The sequence below is a fragment of the Podarcis bocagei genome (assembly GCF_964188305.1).
Source record: "Podarcis bocagei genome assembly, chromosome: 2".
NCBI lineage: Eukaryota > Metazoa > Chordata > Lepidosauria > Squamata > Lacertidae > Podarcis > Podarcis bocagei.
The window spans coordinates 38453995-38477424 of NC_138126.1; the positions used below are offsets into that span (position 1 = coordinate 38453995).

A 23430-nucleotide genomic window follows, 5' to 3' on the forward strand; every position below is an offset into this window, starting at 1 on the left:
CATCCATGGAGGCTGCACTGAAGGCTTCCAAGAGCTGCCTGTGGTCTCAGGAGTTGACCATATGTGCATTAGAGTAAACAAAAAACATTCACAAGAATGTATTTTAGTATTTTAAAAATGGAATACAGTGGTACCTTGGTTCCCAAACTTAATCTGTTCCGGAAGTCTGTTCCAAAACCAAAGCATTCTAAAACCAAGACGTGCTTTCCCATAGAAAGTAATGCAAAATGGATTAATCTGTTCCAGACTTTTAAAAACAACCCCTAAAACAGCAATTTAACATGAATTTTATTATCTAACGAGCCCATTGATTCATAAAATGAAAGCAATAATCAATGTACTGTGCTATAAAATAAATAAGACAGTAATATTTTTTCTTATGTGCACTGATGATAATCATTCTTTGGATGGGGGGCTTTTATCCATTTCTGCAGTCACACAATCAATCAGTAGCTGAACTGGGTTCCACATAGTCACAAAACAAAGTCACAAGCCACAGTCAAAAAAATGAAGTCACAAGCCTCAGTCACAAGTCAATCCTATAAAACGAAGAGCAAGTCACAGTCAAAAAAATGAAAAAGCCACAAAACAAAAATGTAAAAAAGCAAAACAAAAGCTCCAAATATCACCTCTGTGTTGCGTGGGTGCTTGGGATTCAACAGCCAACAGACTCAACAGGAAGCCTCTGATTAGCAGCAGGGGACTCAATTTACAAACAGAACACACTCAACAGGAAGCGGAACATGTTCCGCTTCCAAGGCAAAGTTCACAAACTGAAACACCTACTTCTGGGTTTGCAGCGTACTATTTCCAAGTTGTTCATAAACTAAGCTGTTCTAAAACCAAAGTAAACTCATTTTTTCTAAAATGTTTACAAAGGTGGTGCATTATTGTTGGCTATTAACATTTCCACAGGATGTAAGGTTATTTAATATAAATTGGATATTTCTATGATTTTTAGATATTTGTTTTCAAAATCCCTTTATTAGGGTAATGCCATTCTGGAACAGTGAATCAGCTATAGGGTGTCAGCACCATTTTTTCCCCTTCTGAGTATCACCTCTGATAAATGGATATCCCGTGGTTAAGAAAATTACACACACTTAATACCTGAGGCAAGCGAATTGCAGTCTCAGCATAAGCTTAAATGATTACATTGTTTCTTGTAGCTGCCAAGGGGAGTGTTAACGCTTTCCTATTCGCATCCAGAGTGAGATATTACTTCCTGTATGCATGTATTCAAGGGCAATTTCAAGAAGGAAATTCAATGCCAGTCATTTGCTATGGAATGTCACAGCAATAAAGAATCAAACTAACCTTTTAATGTGCAAACCATAAACTCCAGTAATTTTAATGTTCTATCACAGTGACATTGATATAAATGTTTCTTTTTGTTTTATTTAGAACACCTTTAGATTCATGGCACATATAGAATGGAATGCAATGGAATGGCTTAAGGTAGTTGTGGGGCTGGGGGACAACTCACGATGTTGCTGGACTCCAATTCCAATAGGACACAGCCTCAGGTTAATCAAAGACTGTTTTGCTCAATGAGTTATGAGAAATGCATGTTTTATTCACTTGGTTTAAGCAGAATATATTTTTAAGCGAAATTTATTTTTGTACCTTAAGAATTCACCTGCAAGAAGGGGGCCCCAGCTTGCCAGGGCCCCTGATTTGGGGGTGTGGCAGGGGGAGGTACCTGACTTAATTCAGGTGCATATCCACCTGGAAGCCAATCTACCTGGAAGAGGGACCAGTGGGATTTCAAGGGTGGGACTAGGATTCACTCCTGGGCTATGGCTTCAGCTGTGCCATCACTGACTTCCACTACTTCCTCCATAGGGAAAATAGCTTCTTGGTATGGATGGAGACTTGCCATGCAGCAGGTCCCAGTTTCAGTCCCTGGCATTTCCAGTTAGGGCAGGGAGAGAAACCTTCCTGAAGTCTTGGACAGTGACTGCCAGTCGATTTAAATATTATTGAACTAGATGAACCAGTGATCTAACTTGATATAAGGAAGCTTCCAGTGTTCCTAACATTTGTGTTCCTCTTGTTGCGGCAAATTATAATGAACAGCAAAGTATAGTTGCATTTGGGAAGGCACTGGTGCAGATCCACGGTGTGCACAAAATTAATACAGACTTCAATGTAATGCATTTGCTTTAAAATCAAGACTGGAGCTTTGCTCAAAAAGTGTTAACTTACGGTAGGTCTTATATAGGCTTCTTTACAGCAGCAAAGGAAGCACATGATCAGATGCTAAGCACTAATGTTTCCGGTGAAAATCCCCCACCGTTTTCCTGTGTGCGCTCTGGTTTCCATGCGCTCTGGTTTCCGTCATGGTGTTCTGTTGCGCCAGAAGCAGTTTAGTCTTGCTGGCCACATAACCCGGAAAGCTGTCTGTGGACAAATACCGGCTCCCTCGGCATGAAAGCAAGATGATTGCCACAACTCCATAGTCACCTTTGACTGGACTTAACTGTCCAGGGGTCCTTTACCTTTACCTTTTAGCCTTTTGCCTTTTTCCATTGTGGCCCAGACATTTGATTGAATACATGGGGTCATTACACATTCTTTTGGTGCTATTTACTGCTCAGTATTGTGTACATATTTAATATTCTTGTGATTACTCTTAAATATAAAAGGTTTTCAGGGAGGTTATTGCATTTTGTTTGTTATTAGCTTTCCACAATTTTAAAGTGACTTGGTACATCATTCTCAGATTTTGTTATGGGCAAGGTCAAAAACACAAAGTGTGCAAGTACTTTGTAATTGGATGTCTGTTCGAAGCACCAGGGAATTCAGTCTATTACATGCACTTCAGTGCACTAAACTAACACTACATGGAGCTATCAGAGCATAGAATAGACTCACTAATCTCTCTGTAATAATTATTGCAGGTGTGCCAGTAGCATAAGACATGCATTCATTGTCTGATGTGCTTTAAAATGTAGTTTTTTTGTTTAGTACATTTCATAAAGGCATCGATAGCTTTCACCAGCATTTATGAAAGTTACAATATTATTTATTTATTTATTTATTTATTTATTTATTTTTCTGATCGATGTATGTTTCATGGGTTTTATTTTTTTAAAGGACACACGTATCACAAAAAAACCCCTAACTCATTGCCTTGTATTTTCTAATATAAATGCATGCCACAAGCCCCTTAGGTTGGCCAGTTCACAGCTAATTATGTATTACCACAATAAGCAAATAAAATTTGTTCCGTTTGTTTTCAGTATTTATTGCTTATTGTTCAGATCAAATTATAGCTCTGTTCAGGCATTCTTCTCCTCCCACATTGGGTGGGGGAGGCAAATGTCTGCAGTAGGGATGCTGCTGAATTCAAAGAGGTTTGCACATGGTCAGATCTTCCACAATTATTATTATTATTATTATTATTATTATTATTATTATTATTATTATTATTTCACCCTTCAGCGTGTGGAGGGCAGGGGGACTGGTGGCAAGTACATGATGCAAGGAGGCAGAGAGAGCTAGCATGTCCCAAACTTTTCCTTCACACAATTTGTAATTGCAGGATGAAACGAACACCTACATATGTTAAAACAAGCATAAGCAAAAAAATAGATTGATCTGAAATTGCCACATAGCAACCTGTAAGCATTCCATTAATCAGTTTTATCCACAAACTTATTTTAAATTCACATTATGTCAAACTGTTCCTGAAGTGACTAATTTTTCCACTTTGCTTTTTGTGCATTTGCAGTATATATGTGATTGTTACTAGCAGAACCGTAAAAAATATGCACTGTGAATGATACACATTCCATAGTTTATGGGGTCCTAATTCCTCAGCACACTGAAAGGTTTAATGCAGCTTTACATTAACTTTGGGATGGAGCTGCTAAACCATCGCACTCCCCTGTCTAATTTTTATTTGAATGCATGATGGCAATACGCTCACGTTACCATTTTTACAGCATTACTGATATGCAATATATTATTAGATTGCAATCCTACGTGCATTTACTAGGGGGCTTTCTTCAGAATATGCATGCCTAGGATGGTAGTGCAAATAAATGTGTTCGAGCAATAATAAATGTTGTGGTGTCTTTATCTTGAATTTAAAGCAAAGGATTGTACTCTGTTAGTTAATTGCTTTTTAATTTAACAGCAACAAAAATTTCTGCTCTATTTTGCTCCATAAAATACAGTCTGATTAATGCAGTACAATTAGCTGCTTAGTTTTATATGGAAAAGCTCATACATATGCCACGTGGCTGATTAGACAAAGAGATGGGCCTTATCAGGGAATATAATATAGGAACATCTATAGTTGTGGGCCTATGCCTTTTGACAGGGACATTCCTACAGGCTAGGAACAGCCACTTCATTCTCAATGACATGTTGACGGAGAGCGTCTCCTCCTCCCGGAGGGGAGGGGTTGTGAGCGAGAATCGCTTTCCGCGTTCGCAGGGGGGCGTGGTCGGGCTCCCTGCGTCACTGAAGGCCAGGGCCCGCGTCATGCACTTCAGCCAGTCAACCTGGCTGGCTGATGGGCGTGGTTTAGCAGTTTAAAATGGCTGCGGGCCGACGAGCTCCTCCTCCTTGTTCCTGGCTTCCTCAGATCACCCTCCCTTTAGGTTTTGTCTTAGCACCTGACCTTGCTATGGACTTCAGTTGGTCGCCTTGGTTGTCTAATGGGCCTGGTAGGAATTTTTTCCACTTGGCAGATTTGCTCCAGCCACTTGGTTTTTTCGCCTACCTCGTAGCAAATCACCACAACTTTGTAAGGTTTGGCGGTTAGGAATTGGAAATGGCGCTGTGTGTCGGAGGGGAGGTTGTGGCCATCACCTACCCCTCCCCTTGAAGGGTATTCCGTTAAACGAATCCGGTGGTCGTGGTTCCTGTCTAATGCCCAGGTGGTGGCTAGGGCCATGGCACGACCCTCCGGTTACTCCAGGGGAAAGCTTCCAGTTGATTCGCATCAACAAGCTCCCCCTACAGGTTGTTAACTCTAGTGTGACTTCCTGCAGAGCGGGCAGGAGTCAAGTATAGTCTGTTTGGATCCAGTGCCTAAGCCAATACCACTCACATTCTGTAACCAATAAAGTTGTGGGGTTTTTTAGCCCATTAACCTAAAATACTTGTGTCCATGTGTCTTATTTCATTACAAAGCAGGGAGCGGGGCCTCGACTCACAACATTATTGCACAGTGTTTGTATCTCCTTATTTAAGTCTCTCTACACCATTTGAATTTTAGTTTCTAGCCTGAATTCAAGACTTGATGAAGTCACAGCCATCACAAGAAAGCACTCCAGAAATACTGCTACTGTACTGGGTTGAAACCAACAAAGTTATTATTATTTATTTCATTTATGGAACACTTCCTATGAAGCACCTCTAAGCGTTTTTGCAATGGATTTAAAGCACATATGAAACTATTGCATGTATAAAAACAAGCATATTTATAAAACCAGTTAAACAATTGCATATAAAAGCAAATTCAAATCCAGTACAGATACAGATTAGGATAAAAAAAAATCTACTCAGAAGACTTGCCTAAAGAGGAAAGTTTTCAACTGATGCCAAAACGCAATAGAGACAGCGCCTGACCAATATATAACAGGAGGGAGTTCCCAAGGGTAGGTTCTACCATGCTAAACTCCCAAATCTAGCATTATGTAAAACAGGCATAGGCAAACTTGGCCCTCCAGATGGTTTAGGACTACAACTCCGATCATCCCTGACCACTGGTCCTGTTAGATGATGGGAGTTGTAGTCTCCAACATCTGGAGGGCCAAGTGTGCCTATGCCTGATGTAAAATAAACCACCTGCTAAGATGGTATCTCCTACAGAGTGCAGTGATCAGATGGCTATATAAGCAATGAGACATTTTGTTTAAGGTATCCTGGTCCAAATATATATAGGGCTTTATACACTAGTACCATCACATTTAACAGTCTAGCAGGTAATTGAAAGATCATCTCTTCCCTTATATACTCGGCCAATTACCTTGCTCTGCAGGTGCTTCTACAAATACCATCTTGTCAAGAAGTTCATTCTCCATAATATAGGAATCGGGCCTTGGGTGCTGTAACACCTACGCATAGGAAGTCCCTCCCATTAAATATTAGACAGGCACTAACATTGCTGCCTTTTCCGCATCTGCTGAAGCTCTTCCTCTTCCAACAAGTCATTTAGGAAGAGATCTTTTCCAAGCTGCACCTTTTTTGGGGGAATTGTTTTCATGTTTTTAGAAGTTTTGACTGTTTTATCATTGGTGTGTTTGCCACCCTGGGCCGGTTTTGGGAGGAAGGGCAGGATATGAATTATTATGATCAATCAATCAATTAACTCACTGGCAGCCAGTGTGATTCTATTAACAACAGTGTAACATGAAGTTAAACTGCTGAGCTGCCATATTTTGCCATAGCTGCAGCTTCCAGGTCGACTTCAAGGGCAGCTTCACAAAGAGTTAACTTTAGTGACGTGTGGATCCATCCCTGCTGTTTGCTTCATAAAAATGCTAACCCAGCTTTAGTGAAGCTGGACATATCTGCAACAATTTTAAATACAGAACAAAGCTAAATGTATCCCTTTGTAGAGATTGGTATAAAGATTGAATTAGTTAATCCTTGTAAGATGTCCTCCATGTAGGAGTTCCTCTTCTATTAACCTTTTTTCATTGATACTGATGGCCACGCCTGATAACTTCATAGCAAGATACAGTGTTCAGCATTGATTAAAATAATTATGCTGCTTGCAGAGAGTTACACCAGAAACATCTGTTCATACAAGAACTTGTCTTAATATTTCCCTTCATTCATATGCATACATTGTCTCCAGGGTCTTCTGGATTTTTAAAAATCTGTGTTCACTTGCCTTTTTTAAATTCCATTTCCTTTATTCCCTGTTCTTTTTTCTTCCCTTTGTTTTTGGGAAATGTTCCTTGCCTTCATTAGTCTTTTCTTTTTTTAAGAAACAGAAAACTTTTTTTTTTTTACTATTACTTGACTTTTTTCCTTTCTATTTATAGTTTTCCCTCATTTCTGATAACTTTTTCCTTCTGCCCTTGATTTATCAATGACTTTCTAAATTCTCTTTGTCTAGTTTTTGTGCTATTGAGCTAAACCAAGGCTCTCATTTTGTGTTCTGAAGAAATAATAGGTCTCTCTGAATATATATATGGGGGGGGGGGGAATAATGATCCTTTTGAGCCAAATTTTGCTATCAGAAAGCTATTTCAGATGACTGAAGGGTGGAAAATTATCTATTTTAGACTCTCTGATCTGCATTCTGTACACTATTATTTATAATTTATAACATTTATGTAGTACCTAAAAATAGAAATCTTGTGTGAGTTCACATGGAAATCAAGTAACACCTTTTTACAAAGCATTTAAAACTGATATGCTGTAGATAAAAGTATATGCTGTAGATCAGAGCTTTCCAAACTTTTCATGTTGGTGACACACTTTTTAGACGTGCATCATTTTGCAACACAGTGATTTGGTTTTACTAGCAAACCGAAGGTTAAATTAACCCCTTTCCAGCCACAGCAGGAGCGTTGGGAGTGTTCAGTGACACACTGCAGTCGACACGCTAATGTGTCACGACACGCAGTTTGGAAAGCTCTGCTTTAAATAAAGTTTAAGTGTTAGGAATCAGGATCCAGGAAAGCTTGAGTAAGCATGTGTCAGAGCTGCCCAAGGTCCCAGCTCACAAAGGACCAACGCCAGTTCGTCGTTATATACAAAAGTCTTTATTGAAGTTCATTTTCACTTTGACAGCTGCAGCGTGCAGCTCTACGTCTGAAACTCTAGACCGCCGAAGCTCCGTCTGAATCTCCTCCCCCCATACACCAGTTTAAGACTCTAGCCTTGCTCCACCTCTTCCTTTGCTCTTTCCTCCTCTGGCTCCGCCTGTCAGCTGGGGTCTCGCCCTTCCTAGACTCTTCTGACGCTGAATCCCCTGAATCTTCTCCTTGCCTCCGGCGGGCTTTAGGACCTGGTTCCCAATCCGGGTTTTCTGCTGTCCCGCGCGCCTGTACATTTGAACTTGGCGCGCGCGCCCAGCCGGCAACCTTCCTCCTGACCGTTACACTGCTCCTGTCACTGCTTCCCCCTTCGGGGGGGGGCTAGCTTGTCCCGACCTCCCTTCCGTTCCCTCACTCTCCGATGGAGGCGTGGTCAGCCCTGATTCATCTTCTCTCCCTGCTGGAGGAGACGCTGGCCCTGCCCCATGGGACTCTTCCCCCCCACTACGCTCTGGTGGGGAAGCTGGTCCTGATTTCCAGCTGCTGCTTTGGGAGTCCCCGCTGGCCCCTTGTTTCTGGCGTGTCCCCCCTGGGACCCCCCTTGCCCTGACCATCGGCGCCTCCTTCTGGGAATCTTCTGATTCGCTGGAGAAGCTCATGGAATCTCTTGGGTCGCTGCCATACTCCCCTACGCTGCCCTCCGATTCTTCCCCTTCGCTCTCCATTTCCTCTCTCCCCTGTGCCTCTGTTCCTGAGCCCCTGACAGCATGTATATTTTAAAGGGACATTTCACGCAGTGTACTGTACGTACATCTAAATCAACCTCTAGAAGGGCATTCCGAAGGATAGGCACCAGCACTGAGAAATCCTGCTTCTGTGTTGTGACCATCAGGTGGCAATCAGGCCAATGGACCATCTAGTCCAGCAGCCTGTTCTCAGAGTGGTCAGCCAGATGCCTATGGGAAACCCATAAGCAGACCCCCAAGCACAATAACACTCTTCCCACCCACCCAAGTTTCCAGCAACTGGTGCCAGGCTTTTTTATGGTATTAAATGTCAACAACAAAACCTTGAACCTGGTTTTTCATTACCAGTGTAATATATGCAAAACTAGACACCCTAGCAGTCGGATTTTGCACTGGTTGAAGCTATCAAATCATGCATAAGCTCCACATACAGCTTCTTGCAGCAATCCAGACTTGTTACCAGTGCACAGACAGTGGATGAGAAGGCTAATCCTGTTGAGGAACAGTCATAGTAGGCTAACTCACCAAAGCTGGTAATGGACACCCGGAGCCACTGAGGCAGCAAAACGGGACTTCTTTGCCTCTTCCACTGCTACAAAGTGGGGGGAATGATCATGCCAAGTCTCCGTCACAACAAGAGTTTGCATTCCTGCTTTCATTGCCTGGGTCTCCCCAGTAAACCAGGGACCTTGCTACGTTCCACAGTGTCTGAGGGACACAAAAATGTGGAAAGTAAATAATTGAACGGCTCCAGATTTATTTATATTTTTGAGTGGTACACTAATATTTATTAGAAAGAATCTGTTGCGGAAAGAGCAAGAACACATGTTCAGCTTAAAACGGCAGAGTTCTTCTAGTGTGTGTTTTATTCTTCTCATTATGAGCTCTGAGTTTTCTCTGATAAAAATGTTACTCTGAAAGGTTACCAGAACACAGTTCCTAGTCGCTTTCAGAAATCTGATTAAATAGCATTCATGGCATTGCAGCAATATTTTGATAACATTTTAAATATTTAGGCTATGATTTTTAATGATGGTGCCATACCGGGGTCTTTGGGGGAAGCACTTTTGCTACCTGCCATGCCAATTAAGTAATGTGCCTGCCTGACTTAAGCAACAGCTGAGAGTGATTGTTTGGGTGAGTCTCTTCACAGTCGGATAATGCAGAACCTATGCAGTTCTTTCTCCTGCTGTGATGCTTTTATGTTTTCTACTGATGCGTTTCTCCTTGTTCCGTCTCATCATAGCCTGTCAACTTTTGCCAAAGGGATTTGCATTCCATTTTCTGCATTCTTCACATGTCTAGATTTCACTGCTCATCTTTCTTCTTAACACATCTAATTGCTCATCCCTACAAGATTTATCCCTAGACATCTCCCATGGGTGTCCTTCTCATCTAAATATCAGGACTTAATGTATTCAAAAAATTAACAGTGCTTAGTCAAAAATTAACCTTCTTTTTCATTTGTTGTTGCTGTTCCAGTAGACCTCCTGTGTTTTTAAAAGACATACAGTGGTACCTCGGGTTAAGTACTTAATTCGTTCCGGAGGTCCGTTCTTAACCTGAAACTGCTCTTAACCTGAAGCACTACTTTAGCTAATGGGGCCTCCTGCTGCCGCCGCGCCACTGCCGCACAATTTCTGTTCTCATCCTGAAGCAAAGTTCTTAACCTGAGGTACTATTTCTGGGTTGGGGTGTCTGTAACCTGAAGTGTATATAACCCGAGGTACCACTGTATTCAACAGGTGCAGCACTACATCTTCTAAAAATTAAGTGAAACTAATGAACATTTGAAATTAATATGCTAACATTCAATTCAGAGAGCTGCTGCAGGGTAGGCCAAGCAGATACACTTGCATCATTTTTTTAGCTGTCATTGGTAATCACTACTGTAGTAATACCACATTTTCCCATTGCATAATGGAAATAATCTCTTTTGTTCAGCTAAAAGTATAAACAGTTATACTGGGTTTCTGGAAAGTTTTGAATAGAAAAAAAATTCTATGCAAATTATTGCATTGGATAATTTGCATTAGAAAATGTTCACTTTGCGTTAGAAAGTGTTCTAATTTAGCATTCTTATTTTACATACATTTAGTAAAGAAAGATAAATACTTTGAAACTGCCAAGCTTGCCTAATATTGAATTTGGAACTGGCATTCATTCATTGTTAATAATGAACTTATGAAAAGAATTTTTTTCCACCAAAAAACAAAGCATTGAGAAGAATTCTTTCCTACATCACTGAGTATAAAATAAAGGTTATAAATAAGATGATTTACATATAATGCCCTAAATATCAAACTAAAAAAATCCTTCAGATCTTAACAGAGATTCATCTAGTATGCCTGCTGCTTGAACACACACACACACACAATACACAAATATTGCACTGTAAAAATAGATATACACATACACACATTATGGTATTACAGAAATAAAAAAAACATTTTGGAGAAAGAACAAATAATTTGAAAAAGACAGCTTTTATGAGTGGTAGGTATTAAACCAAATCTCCCTCCTTTTTAGAAGCAGGTAATTTGGGTGAAGAAAATTCATCTTACACTAAATATATGGTGGCCAACTTTCCCTTTCTTTTCTTCTTTAACAACAAGAAAAGGCTTGCCACAACTTCAAGCAATGGCATGGCTGCTCTGGCCATGTTCCTGGGAACTATTCTAGGAAATAACAATACTATGTTATAATGCAGTATCCTTCCCAGAGGGAAGATGGCTGCCATATTGGTCATTCATGCCTAATAACAGTTGAATATTGTGGCCCAGTTCAGACTCTGTAGGAAACGTTACTTCACTAGTATGGATCCAGCCATTGCAACTTTTCATTTTTCACGTGCTGGAGGAATTTAATCTATTTTTAAACCAACTACAGTTCCCCATAGCTTCAATGTTCACGCCAACATCCCATACCATGATTTGATTATGGCTTCTTCTTTTAACTAACTAACCAACTATCTACGGTATCTATCTATCTATCTATCTATCTATCTATCATCTATCTATCTATCTATCTATCTATCTATCTATCTATCTATATGGGTGTGTGTGTGTGTGTGTGTGTGTGTGTGTGTGTGTGTGTGTGTGAGAGAGTGTATATACACACACTTTTTATTTAAATGCTTGAAGCAGTTCACTAGCAATGAAACCCTGTGTGCTGCTCTTATAAAGACAAGAATGTCGTTTGGTGCATAAATACATAGAAATACATTTTCCCTTGGTCTCTATTCTGTTCCACCCTCTCCTCTATTGTACTATTGCACAAAAATGCCCTGAGCACAATATTGCAGGCTGCTATTGTGATATCATGTTGATTAATCAGTGTCTTTGTTGCCACAGATCTAGCAGCATCCCTCAGTGAATTATTGCTGTTTATATCACTGCACAGCTGTTTAAGGCTATTCTATGGCATCAACAATTGGAATGCATTTAAATATGTTGGCTGGTATCAACTACGTGAATGAATGGTTAGGTAATGCTTGTGTATATGCAGCTCCACTAATAATATGAGGGATAGATCCTATGTCATTGGTACTTCATTCTACCTCACCTGAATGCCAGTTTTGAGCTTAATAACAATTACTTTATGAATGTACAATAAATTATTGCAACCTTATTCAGCTGTAGGCAAAGCTTGATTTTCATAAATTAAAGCTCATTTCCTGTGCCTTTGATACCGCAGGTCAAAAGATGGAAGAAAGACTGTACTATATTAATTTGAACAAATGCTGTCATTTATTAATGTATACATAACTTACCTTTTTTTTTACCAGACTAGTTTTACTAGAGTATATCAATGAAGTCTTAATGTTAACCTTAAACTCTGATTGCTCAGATATCTTAATAAATTCAGTTTATTGTATCAATATGGAAATTCTTTTTGCTGTAATCATTTCTTAAAACCTATTCTGTTCATGAAAAGGTTAGAAAGTAAGATCATGTTTCATGACACTGTAAACATTCAGGATAATCACATGTTTTTTAAATACAGTGGTACCTTGTGTTACAGACGCTTCAGGTTACAGACACTTCAGGTTACATACTCCGCTAACCCAGAAATAATAACTCGGGTTAAGAACTTTGCTTCAGGATGAGAACAGAAATTGTGCGGCGGTGGCGCGGCGGCAGCGGGAGGCCCCATTAGCTAAAGTGGTGCTTCAGGTTAAGAACAATTTCAGGTTAAGAACGGACCTCCAGAACGAATTAAGTTCTTACCCTGAGGTACCACAATAAATTTCAAAAGAAGGCATCAGCTGAAAGTCTTCACTTTCTATAGAACTCTGATGTCACAGTACTAAGCCTATCTTAAAGCTGATGCTAAACATGCCATCCAAACTAAACCAAACACCTTTTGGCTGTGTGGGCTTTCACATGACTGGAATCATAAAATTGTAGAGTGGACAGGACTGCAAGGGTCATCTAGTCCACCCCTGGAATGCACGAATCTCAACTAGATCATGCATGACGGATGGCCATCAAACCTCTGCTTCAGTATCTTCAAAGAAGGAGAGACCACCGCCTTCTGAGGGAGTCTGTTCTGATGCTGAACAGCTCTTATAGTCAGAAAGTTTTTCCTGGTGTTTAGTCGGAATGTCCGTTCTTCTAACTTGAAGCCATTGGTTCGGGTCTTAGCCTTCGAAGCGGAAGGAAACAATCTTGCTCCATCTTCCTTGTGACAGACGTTTAAATAAGTTCTAAAAGGATTGACTGTGGGCAGGGAAAGAGCAACCAAGCCATCCCTGAGAGGATTAGCTGTCCTCCGGCATGGCACATTGGCCTAAGCACATGTGTAATGCACACCCATGAGTCATGAAATCTGCCTTTCCAGTTCATTATCCTCACTCTCAGGGTCCACTGAGAGAAGGGGAGAATGCAGATTACATAAATGTCTTGAAATTGTGTTTAAAATATTTGTTGTTTTAATGCACGTGCACACAAATATCAGAATACTAAAAATAATCAGAATGAATATTTGTGTAACTGTGTCGTAGTCCCCCCCCCCCCAAAGAAATGTCAGCTTCTTGAGTGGCTGCTAGCATTTTTAGATAAGGATTTAGCATGTATATACAGTGGTACCTCGGGTTAAGTACTTAATTTGTTCCGGAGGTCCGTTCTTAACCTGAAACTGTTCTTAACCTGAAGCACCATTTTAGCTAATGGGGGCTCTTGCTGCTGCCGTGCCGCTGGAGCACGATTTCTGTTCTCATCCTGAAGCAAAGTTCTTAACCTGAAGCAGTATTTCTGGGTTAGCGGAGTCTGTAACCTGAAGCGTATGTAACCTGAAGCGTATGTAACCTGAAGCGTATGTAACCTGAGGTACCACTGTATCAACTCATATTCAGTTTGATACAAATCAAACTGAATTCCTTACCCTGCAAAAAACAAACAAACAAACACCCTACAACATCAAACGGTTTTAATGATATGAGTGCTTTACACTAGTTCAGCTATATAGCTTTCAAGGATGTAACACAAGGAGCTCTATGTTGGTTCTTGAATTTTTATTTCTGAACCAAGCATCATAATGTAGGAACCGGATACCTCCATGGAGCCCGCAGATAGGGTTTGAAGGCAACAGCCCTCAACCACTGTTTCTCCACAACTGTTATTTAGGGCTTATTGTGTCTGGATCTGGAGTTAAGCTAGCATGACTAATAACATTGATAGACAAATTCCTACAGAAAAGGTAGAATACCATTTCAAATACTGTATGTTGCAAGCATTTATTCATTCATTTTATGTTAGTTCTTTCCATGCCAAGGATTCAGAGAAAGTAACAATACTTTGGGGAAATATAAGATAAAATATAGATAAATATTGAATAACTGTACTGTGTGCCTTGGCAGGAAGGCAATATATAAATGCAATAATAAATGAAATAAAATGCTACCAAAATAGAAATATGACAAATGAAAACCAGCAAAAAAATTCTTTAAGTGTAATCGCTGAAACTAAGCCCAGTCAAGATGTTCGGATACAGGTTCTTATTAAGCACTTTAAATTTGTTATCATTTGATTTATCTGTCTACAGAAAGCTGTCTTATACTAATACCAAACATTTTGTTACTGTTGGTGTATCCTGCTCCAAAGGAACTAGCAGAACATTGGTGAGGAATCGATTTCAGTATTATTATTATTATTATTATTATTATTATTATTATTATTATTATTATTATTATATTACAAGAACACAGGATTGAATAAAGTATCATGGGAATATTTGAGGGCTCCACATCCTTTACCTTTCTCATGTGAGGCAGCTGAGGAATGGGAGAGAGAGAAGGGATAGGGAAAAGTGGCTATATTAAACATGGGCAGAGGTTTGAATAAGGCAGGAATGGAGGAATACTGAGAGGGGGAAATGTGGTTTTCCTCCATCCCTATTTTATACTTCCTTAGTGCTGGGTTCAGGCTATAATGGAGTACAGTGGTATCGTTGGGCTGCCAGAATTGCAGTGCTGTTCTGGGAACAACCTCATTAGAAATGTAATAGTATTTAACATTCTGCAAAAGAAAACATCCCATAAGGGAGTTTGTTGAGTGATGGAGACAGTTATTACAGGTTATTCAAATATGTGTATTTGAAAAAAAACATGATGTATTTGGTGCTTGTTTTGTGGATGTAATTTTATGGTTGATTTTATGCTGTTCACTGCTATGATTCTTTTTATTAATGGTGTCAGTATAGAAATTATTTTGCAAATAAAGTGTAAAGGCCAAATAACTTAAATCAAATAATAATTGTAGGCCCCAAATTACTCACATTTCCAAATAATATAAGGCCAGAACCTAAGAAGCAAATCTGTGGACCCACACAGAATTTTAGACACTTTTACTTTTCTCTTCTCCTTCACTTTTTATGTACCTTATCAATTAATACACCCCAAGCAATTTAACTGTCTATAATTATCCCAAATACTGTGTTAGTTTTCTGGACTTTTGCCAAGCAGCACATTTTACAATCGCTTACACTTCAAATACAGCAATCATCACTAATTATTTAAAATGCATTGGATACCAATTAGCAATTCACATTCTTGCATGCTGCGGCAAGTAAGCAAATAATCCCGTACAATACAGAGGGTATTATATAGCCTGACAACAATTGGAAGAAGTATGGAGGCTTAACTTCTATGGTATTAACTGCAGATTCGATGGAAAGAGCTTTTAGGAAAAAGAAAAAACTCACTGTCATAATATTATTTAAATAGGCATCATTTCTGGAAATGGATAGTTTAAAATTCATAGATAAAAAGGCATCATAAATAATCAAATCATTCATCTTACCATGGCCCCATGGAGAGTTGCTGACTTGCATTAGTTTTCATTTGGCACACAACCAGATTTTGTTTTTGTTTTTCCAAATTATATTCCTGTTAGTTATGAAATTGAAATATTTTTGTGTTATTTGCTGATCTGGTGCAATCATAGGCATGTGAAACAGTGAGAATTGTCCTTCCTAAAAAAAGAAAAAAGAAATCTTGCAAAAAAGAATGTGAAATGAAGATTTATAAGATAAACTTCATCAAAGTTGGTAGATTTGAGTAACCATATGATTTGGCAGAGACATTATGTTTATGCTGCATGCAAAGCACAGGTTTGTGCCATTTCAGAATTTTGTTTGCACTGTAGTGGGCAGTTACTCAGTTATCTCAGTAAGGACATCGCTGGGTTTAGCAGCAATATTCTATATAATCCAGTGCATCGGTGTATCTCTTTGTTCATGCAGAATTCTTCCTTCCATTATACAGAGCGTGGAAAGTATTTCATGCAACTGAGTTCCATGTGTGTGGTTTGGAGTGCTTATCAATGACAGAATAATACCGCTGCAAATTTACCGTATATACTCGAGTATAACCTGACCCTGAATATTAGCTGAGGCACCTAATTTTAGCACCAAAAACTGGGAAAATTTATTGACTCGGTTCACCACACCACAAACCTGGTGGTGGCGGCAGCGGTGAAGGGAGAACAAGCAGCCCAAAAGGGCTGCTTTCGGGCTGTTCGTTCCTCCTCTGCTGCCGTCAACAGCGGCAAAGGAGGCGGAGGAGGAAGGCGCAGCACAAAAGGACCCTCTCTCGAGTATAAGCCGAGGGGGGCTTTTTCAGCATAAAAAAAGTGCTGAAAAATTCGGCTTATAGTCGCGTATATACGATACTTTATTCTTAATTCTTCTTGCATTTCTTTGAAACTGGGCAGTTTGATGGACATGTGAATTATTTACTACTACTATTATTATTTGTGAATGTCAGTATGCATATTGATGCTCTGTATATAATTTGTATATTTAAAACAAGTTTTTTTTTTTAAAAAAGGGGGGGTGACAGACTTGAAACCACATCCTAGAGTTTCAAAAGAACTTTTGGGTGTTATTTAGACCACCCCATATCCCACAGTACTACTTGCAGATGTGCTATGCATGAAGCATCTACATGAAAAGTCCACTATCTCCCAAGGCAGTCTGTTCCACAGTTGAACAGCTCATGCCACCAGAAAGTGTCCCTGAACATTTTGCCAAAATCTCTTTCCTCGCAATTTCCAGTCTGCCCTCTGTAGCAACAGAGAACAATAACAGCAACAGAATACTGTTGTGAAACCAGGCAGAGGGCCTTCTCAGTAGTGGCGCCCACCCTGTGGAATGCCCTCCCATCAGATGTCAAGTAAATAAATAACTCTGACATTTAGAAGACATCTGAAGGCAGCCCTGTTTAGGGAAGTTTTTAATAACTGATGTTTTAATGTATTTTCAACCTTCTGTTGGAAACCGCCCAGAGTGGCTGGGGAGACCCAGCCAGATGGGCGGGGTAGAAATAATAAATGATGATGATGATGATGATGATGATGAATAACTGCACAACATAACTTTGTTTAGCTTCACCCGCAAATGGATGCACCCCTAGAAAACTATCAGTGCACACATCAATTGGAATAATTGTTATATATGTACTGTGCTTGGTTATTATGCTTCATGATTGTTTTATGATTATATTTAATGTCATTTATTTTCTAAGTTGCTTGGGACTCTCTTCTCTGTGTGAAAAGTGAATAATATGGATAATAATAGCATGAGAATGAACATATTTTTGCACGTTCTCTAGGGAAAGTGCCGAATAGTCATGTAAGTTAGTCATTGTCATCATCTATCGCACAAAGGTTTGCTTTCGGAAGGTTAGTAGTTAATGTTGTTCCTGACCTTTCATATTTACTATTGATGCTTCAGCAGATTGTTACGAGGCAATAAATAATCATAGGGCTTTGTTTGAATGGCTTTCACAGCCTATTGTTCTAAGCAAGTAACGCAATAATGATTTCCACAACAAGAGATGAACCATGAAAAGTAATATAAAACATAGTTTGAAGGATACTTTTTCAGACTCACAGCTCCACACATGCAGGCTTTTATGAAGAAGATAATTCTGCTAATTATGAACAACAGGAATGTAAATATAAGTAGATTTTGACAATGGCCTTGTTTCTTTCATCTGCTGGTCTCAGCTGATTATATTCTGTAAAACATTAGAGCTGTAATTTTGTACAATTCTTCATTCTATTGCAAGGATGGCTAACCTGCAGCCCTCCAGATGCTGTTCTTCTCCAACTTCCATTAGCCCCAGCAAATATGTCCAATGGTCAGTATGCTGGGAGTTGAAGTTTAGCAACATCTGGAGGGTTGCAAGTTAGCCTTCCTCTCATTTCATTGTATATCATACCTTACATACGGTCATTTTCTAAATTCTACTCCAAAGGGACTATAGGACAACCTAGCCACAATACAGGTCTATATCAGATTGCCTCCAGTACTCAGTTTTAACTACACCAGTTAATGTGACCCATTCTTCTAGGAAGGATGAAAAAGCCTAGCACCTTTGTTAGTTCCAGATATGTTCTTTGAAAACTCTGAGACCAATACTGTGTGATATGGACCACGGAAGCATAAACATGGAAACTTAGCTAGACTAGTGGTATCTTATGTTAACATTGTGACTGCAATCCTGAACACTGCATAGAAAAGGGCAATCTTTGTTAGCAGAGAAGATAATGTGAAATGTTATAGCAGTCTAAACCAAGGCAACCCTGGATATTAGCAACTGATTGTATTCAATCAGTATATGGTGTTAATTAGAAAAGAGAAATCAGCTGAATTAGACTGTTGAAGATCTGTTGAAACTAGTAATCAGACTCAGCAGACCACTAGCCTAGCCTTCCTCAACTTTGGCCCTCCAGCTGTTTTTGGCCTACAACTCCCATGATCCCTAGCTAGCAGGACCAGTGGTCAGGGATGATGGGAGTTGTAGTCCCAAAACATCTGGGGAGCCGAGGTTGAGGAAGCCTGCACTAGACCAATAATTCCTTTGCAAAATTCACTCTTAAATGTACAATTTAACCCCCCCCCATGGAACTTATTTCTCATTTATAATTTTTGACAGTGGAACAAACACCCTTGAAAGGTTGTGAGCTATTCTTCAGAGGAGGTTTTTAAGCAGAGTTTAGATGTCAGGGACAGTGCTTTTTTTCTGGGGCGATGCAGGGGTATGCGTACCCCCTAAACATTTTGTGAATCTTTGTACTTTTGTCCATTTACTATATTTATTTTCCCCGATTTGAACTATAAAATGGTGATTTTCTTGAGTCAAAATGAGAGTATCCCTAAACATTTTTTTAAAGAAAAAAAGCACTGGTCAGGGATGCTTTATTTGTGATTCCTGCATTGCAGATGACTCTTTAGTTCTGTGAATATGTACTCTTAAGATCACAAAAGGGATTCTTGGAATTCCTAAAACAAATCTGGGAAATTGATTTGATTGAAGAAATAGATCCAACTAAATGGGCTACAGAATGTCGTTTTATTTGTATAATATACCACCTTCTAAAGCAGGAGAAGTTAGCCTGTGGCCTTCAGATGTTGTTGAACTGCATCATCCCTGACCATTCACCATGCTGACTGGGGCTGCCGTAGTACAGAGCATCTTACATTAAATTTCCAGGGCTGTACTTAATTAGTTTTAAGCGTATTACTATGTCATGGGTCAGAACTTTTTCTGAACCAGACCTTTATTGTTCAAGCACATGCAACACAGTCTGTGACACCTAAAGAATCATCTAATATGTTTTGTGTACATTGGTTGGCCTTTGCATGGTGACTTCAGCATATTACTATCATCGCATATATATTCATGCTCTTCAGTCATGTGGCTGAGAAAGAAGAGTGGGGTATAAATCTGTTTAAATGAGTAAATAAATAATGCTGTCTTTGCGTGCTGCCGCTATCAGTTTGATTTCAGAATGCTACCACAAAGGTGGTAGGATTCTCAGGGCGATGATAATAATTATGTGTATAATCTTCTTCTGCTCTTCCTAATAAAAAAAAAAAATTACAAGGAGGAAAACCCCCCTGAAAAGTACAACAAATGTACATGCTGAGTTGTAGATCTTTAATTGAATTAACATAAAATTTAATTGCCTTTGGGTATCAAAAGCTTTGTTTGTATGGAATGAAAATATTTTTTCCCTGTGTATAAATGCTAATTGTCATAAACAAGAACATCTCTTGCTTTCAATATTCTGTGGGTATTTTAATTTGTAGGCATAACCATTATACTCAGCTAGAATTAGGGATTTCCCCAAAGGCATCATGTGAAGTAAGGAATAAGAATGGTGAGGCGCTTCTTGTCAATATGGCTAGAATGCCGACTTTCTGAAGGGAAAAAGAAAAGGCCAGTCTACAAAGGAATCTTTTATTTGTGACAAAATTTTGAAGAAGGGGGGGGTGACTAATGCAGAGTGGGCATGAGGCACAAGGGAGTACAAGCCATCTTGAAGACATGATGAGCTATTGATCTCCTGAGGGAACCCTCTGAAAAGCTCATCTGAAAAGCTATAAAGGACCACAGAGTGCCAAAGGTATCAACCACCTAGAAACAGATTAAAAAACTTCTTTCTTGAGCTTATTTTCTTCCTCTGACATGACATGTGGAATGGTTGAGTTGTGATGGAGATGCAGAGGAGCAACAATTTAAATGGCTTATTGACTATCCTGACAGTGCTGCATTCCGAGGCACAAGATACTTGGACATCCATTATGAAGGCCTACAAAGAAGTCTCCTTCATTATGTATGGGACACTAACAAATCTGATGAAGCGCAAATTGTTACTGTAATTCAGATCCTTGAGAATTCTTTCCCTGCCCCCTCCTTGGCTGCTGAAAAGTGGATTCACACCATGAAGAGTGAATAGTTTGCTGTTTCAAGTAGCTCATGTATCATCCAAGAATTCGCTTATTCGTATCACTAGGAAAGTCTATAAACTGAGATTGAACCTGGTGCCAAGCAGGGTTCTTAAAACAATTATACTATCCAAGATGAGGGGCCCCTAGTTGATAAGATTGGCTTGATCACAGAGACTGAAGGTTCATGGGAGCTCCCAATAAAGAGATGACCAATTAGTAATCAAGATAATTACTTTCTCCTTCCCAATGACCTTTGTTGGAAGGCTAGGGAAGATCCATACATTTTAATGTTGAGACCTTGTCATTTATTTCACCATGATAATTGGAAAGGATAAAAGATGCTTCACCTTCCACCCTCTCCTAAGAGAGAGCAGGCAATGTTTGGGTGTGTATTTGTGTGCACGTTCCAGGCTAATTTCTCCTCAGTCTCAATGACAGGGCGTAGAAGACTCACCATGCTAAGCTGGTCCTTTTGCTACAACACCTTTCCTCTTCCACTTCAGTAGCAAGGAATGGAATAATAATAATAATAATAATAATAATAATGATGATGATGTTGAATTTTATTTATATTCCGCCCTCTCCAGCCGAAGCCGGGCTCAGGGCGGCTAACAACAATAAAACAACCCCTCTCAGTGCTCTGCCCAGCATTCATATTGCCCAGACCCATCTAGAGGTTGCTTCTTTCAGCTTTCCCACAAGCATCTGGTTGGCCACTGTTAAAACAGAATATGGTCTAAATAGGCCACTGGCCTGATCCAGCAGTCTCTTCTTTATGTTCTTACCTTTGCAAAACATTTGGAAAGCTTGCCGTATTGGTAGCTTGTGGGAGATTCACACAAAGTATTCAGTGATTCACACAAACATGTTGTAGACCTTCTCTAGATACTGCATTTACTTGATTCTAATGCGCCATCGAATCGAATGTGCGCCCCAATTTTCAGAACATTGAAACCAAAACCAAAGTATTTGCTGGTAAATGTAAACGTACCATCAAATCTAATGGACACCTTAATTTTTGCAATGTAATTTAAAAAGCTGAGTATTAGATTTGAGTAAATACGGCATTACTTTCATTATGAGCAACTACAACTGAGCGCCCCCCCCCCCGCCTTCAGTATAATAGGTAATATTCATTAAAATGACATAGAGGCAGGAGAGGTATAATTCTTACCACCTCAGCACAGTCCTAAAAAAAATGGGGGGGGGGAATCTTCACATACCACCACAATTAAAATGAGAAGAAAGCTCCCAATGCTGCCCAAAATTGTGGTGGTGGAGATTTCCCCCGGGATTGCCAATTCAAAAAGATGTTATATCATCTTAACCTGAACCAAGCTTCTTCTTATTTTTCACATATCTCCCAGTTATATACTGCTTCTGCTTCATATGATATATCTAGTCATCTGGGATTCTAGGAGATTGAGGAGGTGGGGATATATGCTCTGGCGTTCTGCTTTTGAAATGAACTCCCGGAATCTAAGCTGGCCTGGGGAACAGAAGACTTTCTTTGCCCAATTCCTCCTTGGAGAGTTCTTTCAAGGAATATTAATAGAACATAGTCTTCTCTTCCAGGCGGGAACATTATAGAGCCTTTATTCCCTGCTACTATTGCTTCGGGTGCTTGCAGCAAGAGTTTGGTTGCTGCTGTTTCTTCAGTTGCTTTTCATCTTTGTGATCTTCTAAGAAAATGATGGGTGATGTGAGATGTACCTAGCATGTAAGATCTAGGGTGATGGGGATGCAGAATGTTCAAGACATAGCCTCCAGCACTTGGCTCACAAGAGCATCCTTCAAGCAAATTTGTCTCTGTACAGGGCAGTATTCAGCTAACAATATATTGTGGAATCTCTCATCTCAGAAGCATTCTTAATCTGCTGTATTGGATCACAGAAGAAGAATCATAATCTGAAGAGATTTATGTTGCCCTTCATGTATGCAGGAACTTCTGCATTATATTTAGGCTTTTGGTGTGTTTTCTTAGTGCAAAACTATTTAGTAGAAGTTCTGGAGCTCACTTGTATGCAGCCTTCATCAATCTGGTGCCCTCCGGGGGGAGATTTCCACTTGTAATCCACACCCACCACACACCAGCCAAATAAGCTATCAAAGCACACATGGTTTTCTCATACTTTTGAAGAGTCTATTGTTCTTGGGTTACTCTCTTTTTTATTGCTTATTTTAACATTTTCAGGCAAGTCCTCTGCTGCTTTTTACATAGAAAATCAGAAGTTGATGCTGCATCACCCCAAATTACTGTGGTGCAGGAGATTAACAAGCAATCTGCCTTTTGGGTTTTAGGCAGGAGGCACAATATATTGTTTATTGAGCTGGTGGGCCACTATGCATGTGTGGTGGACTAATTTCATTTTGGTGAGTTGCATATTGGGCAGGCCTAAACTATACACTTTATCAGCACTGGGTCTACAATATTTAATTTTATTGGGGTTTTTTTTTGGTATGTGGTCCAGCCTCCCTTTCTTCCCTCTGTCTTCCAGAAAGTAAACTGTTTTATTTACCTGGGTCCAGTCCTCATTATGTACCCTCCCAGGAATGCCAGAGAAAAGAATTTTGTACTTGGTACATACTGTTACTATTTTTCCAGAGCTCAGGGTTTTGGTTAACTTGGGACCTTATCCAAAGAGGACTAAAGCTGATGGTAGAATTCTGGAACTCTTCAAATTGTGCCTTTCATTGGCTTACCATTTAAAGTC

At 39.6% G+C, this 23430-nt stretch overlaps 1 protein-coding gene across 6 annotated transcripts in view; it reads left to right on the forward strand.

Annotated features, from left to right (window-relative positions):
- The window catches only part of LOC308581527 (contactin-4), a 527693-nt gene that overhangs the window by 186044 nt on the left and 318219 nt on the right, over window positions 1-23430 (forward strand). Inside the window, exon 1 of one of the 6 annotated variants that reach the window (XM_081184023.1) lies at window positions 14579-14597. The exons of the other annotated variants lie outside the window; for them this stretch is intronic. The gene's annotated coding sequence lies outside the window, so the exon portion shown is untranslated. Of the gene's footprint in view, window positions 1-14578; window positions 14598-23430 lie in introns of those variants that run through there. 6 annotated transcript variants of the gene reach the window in all.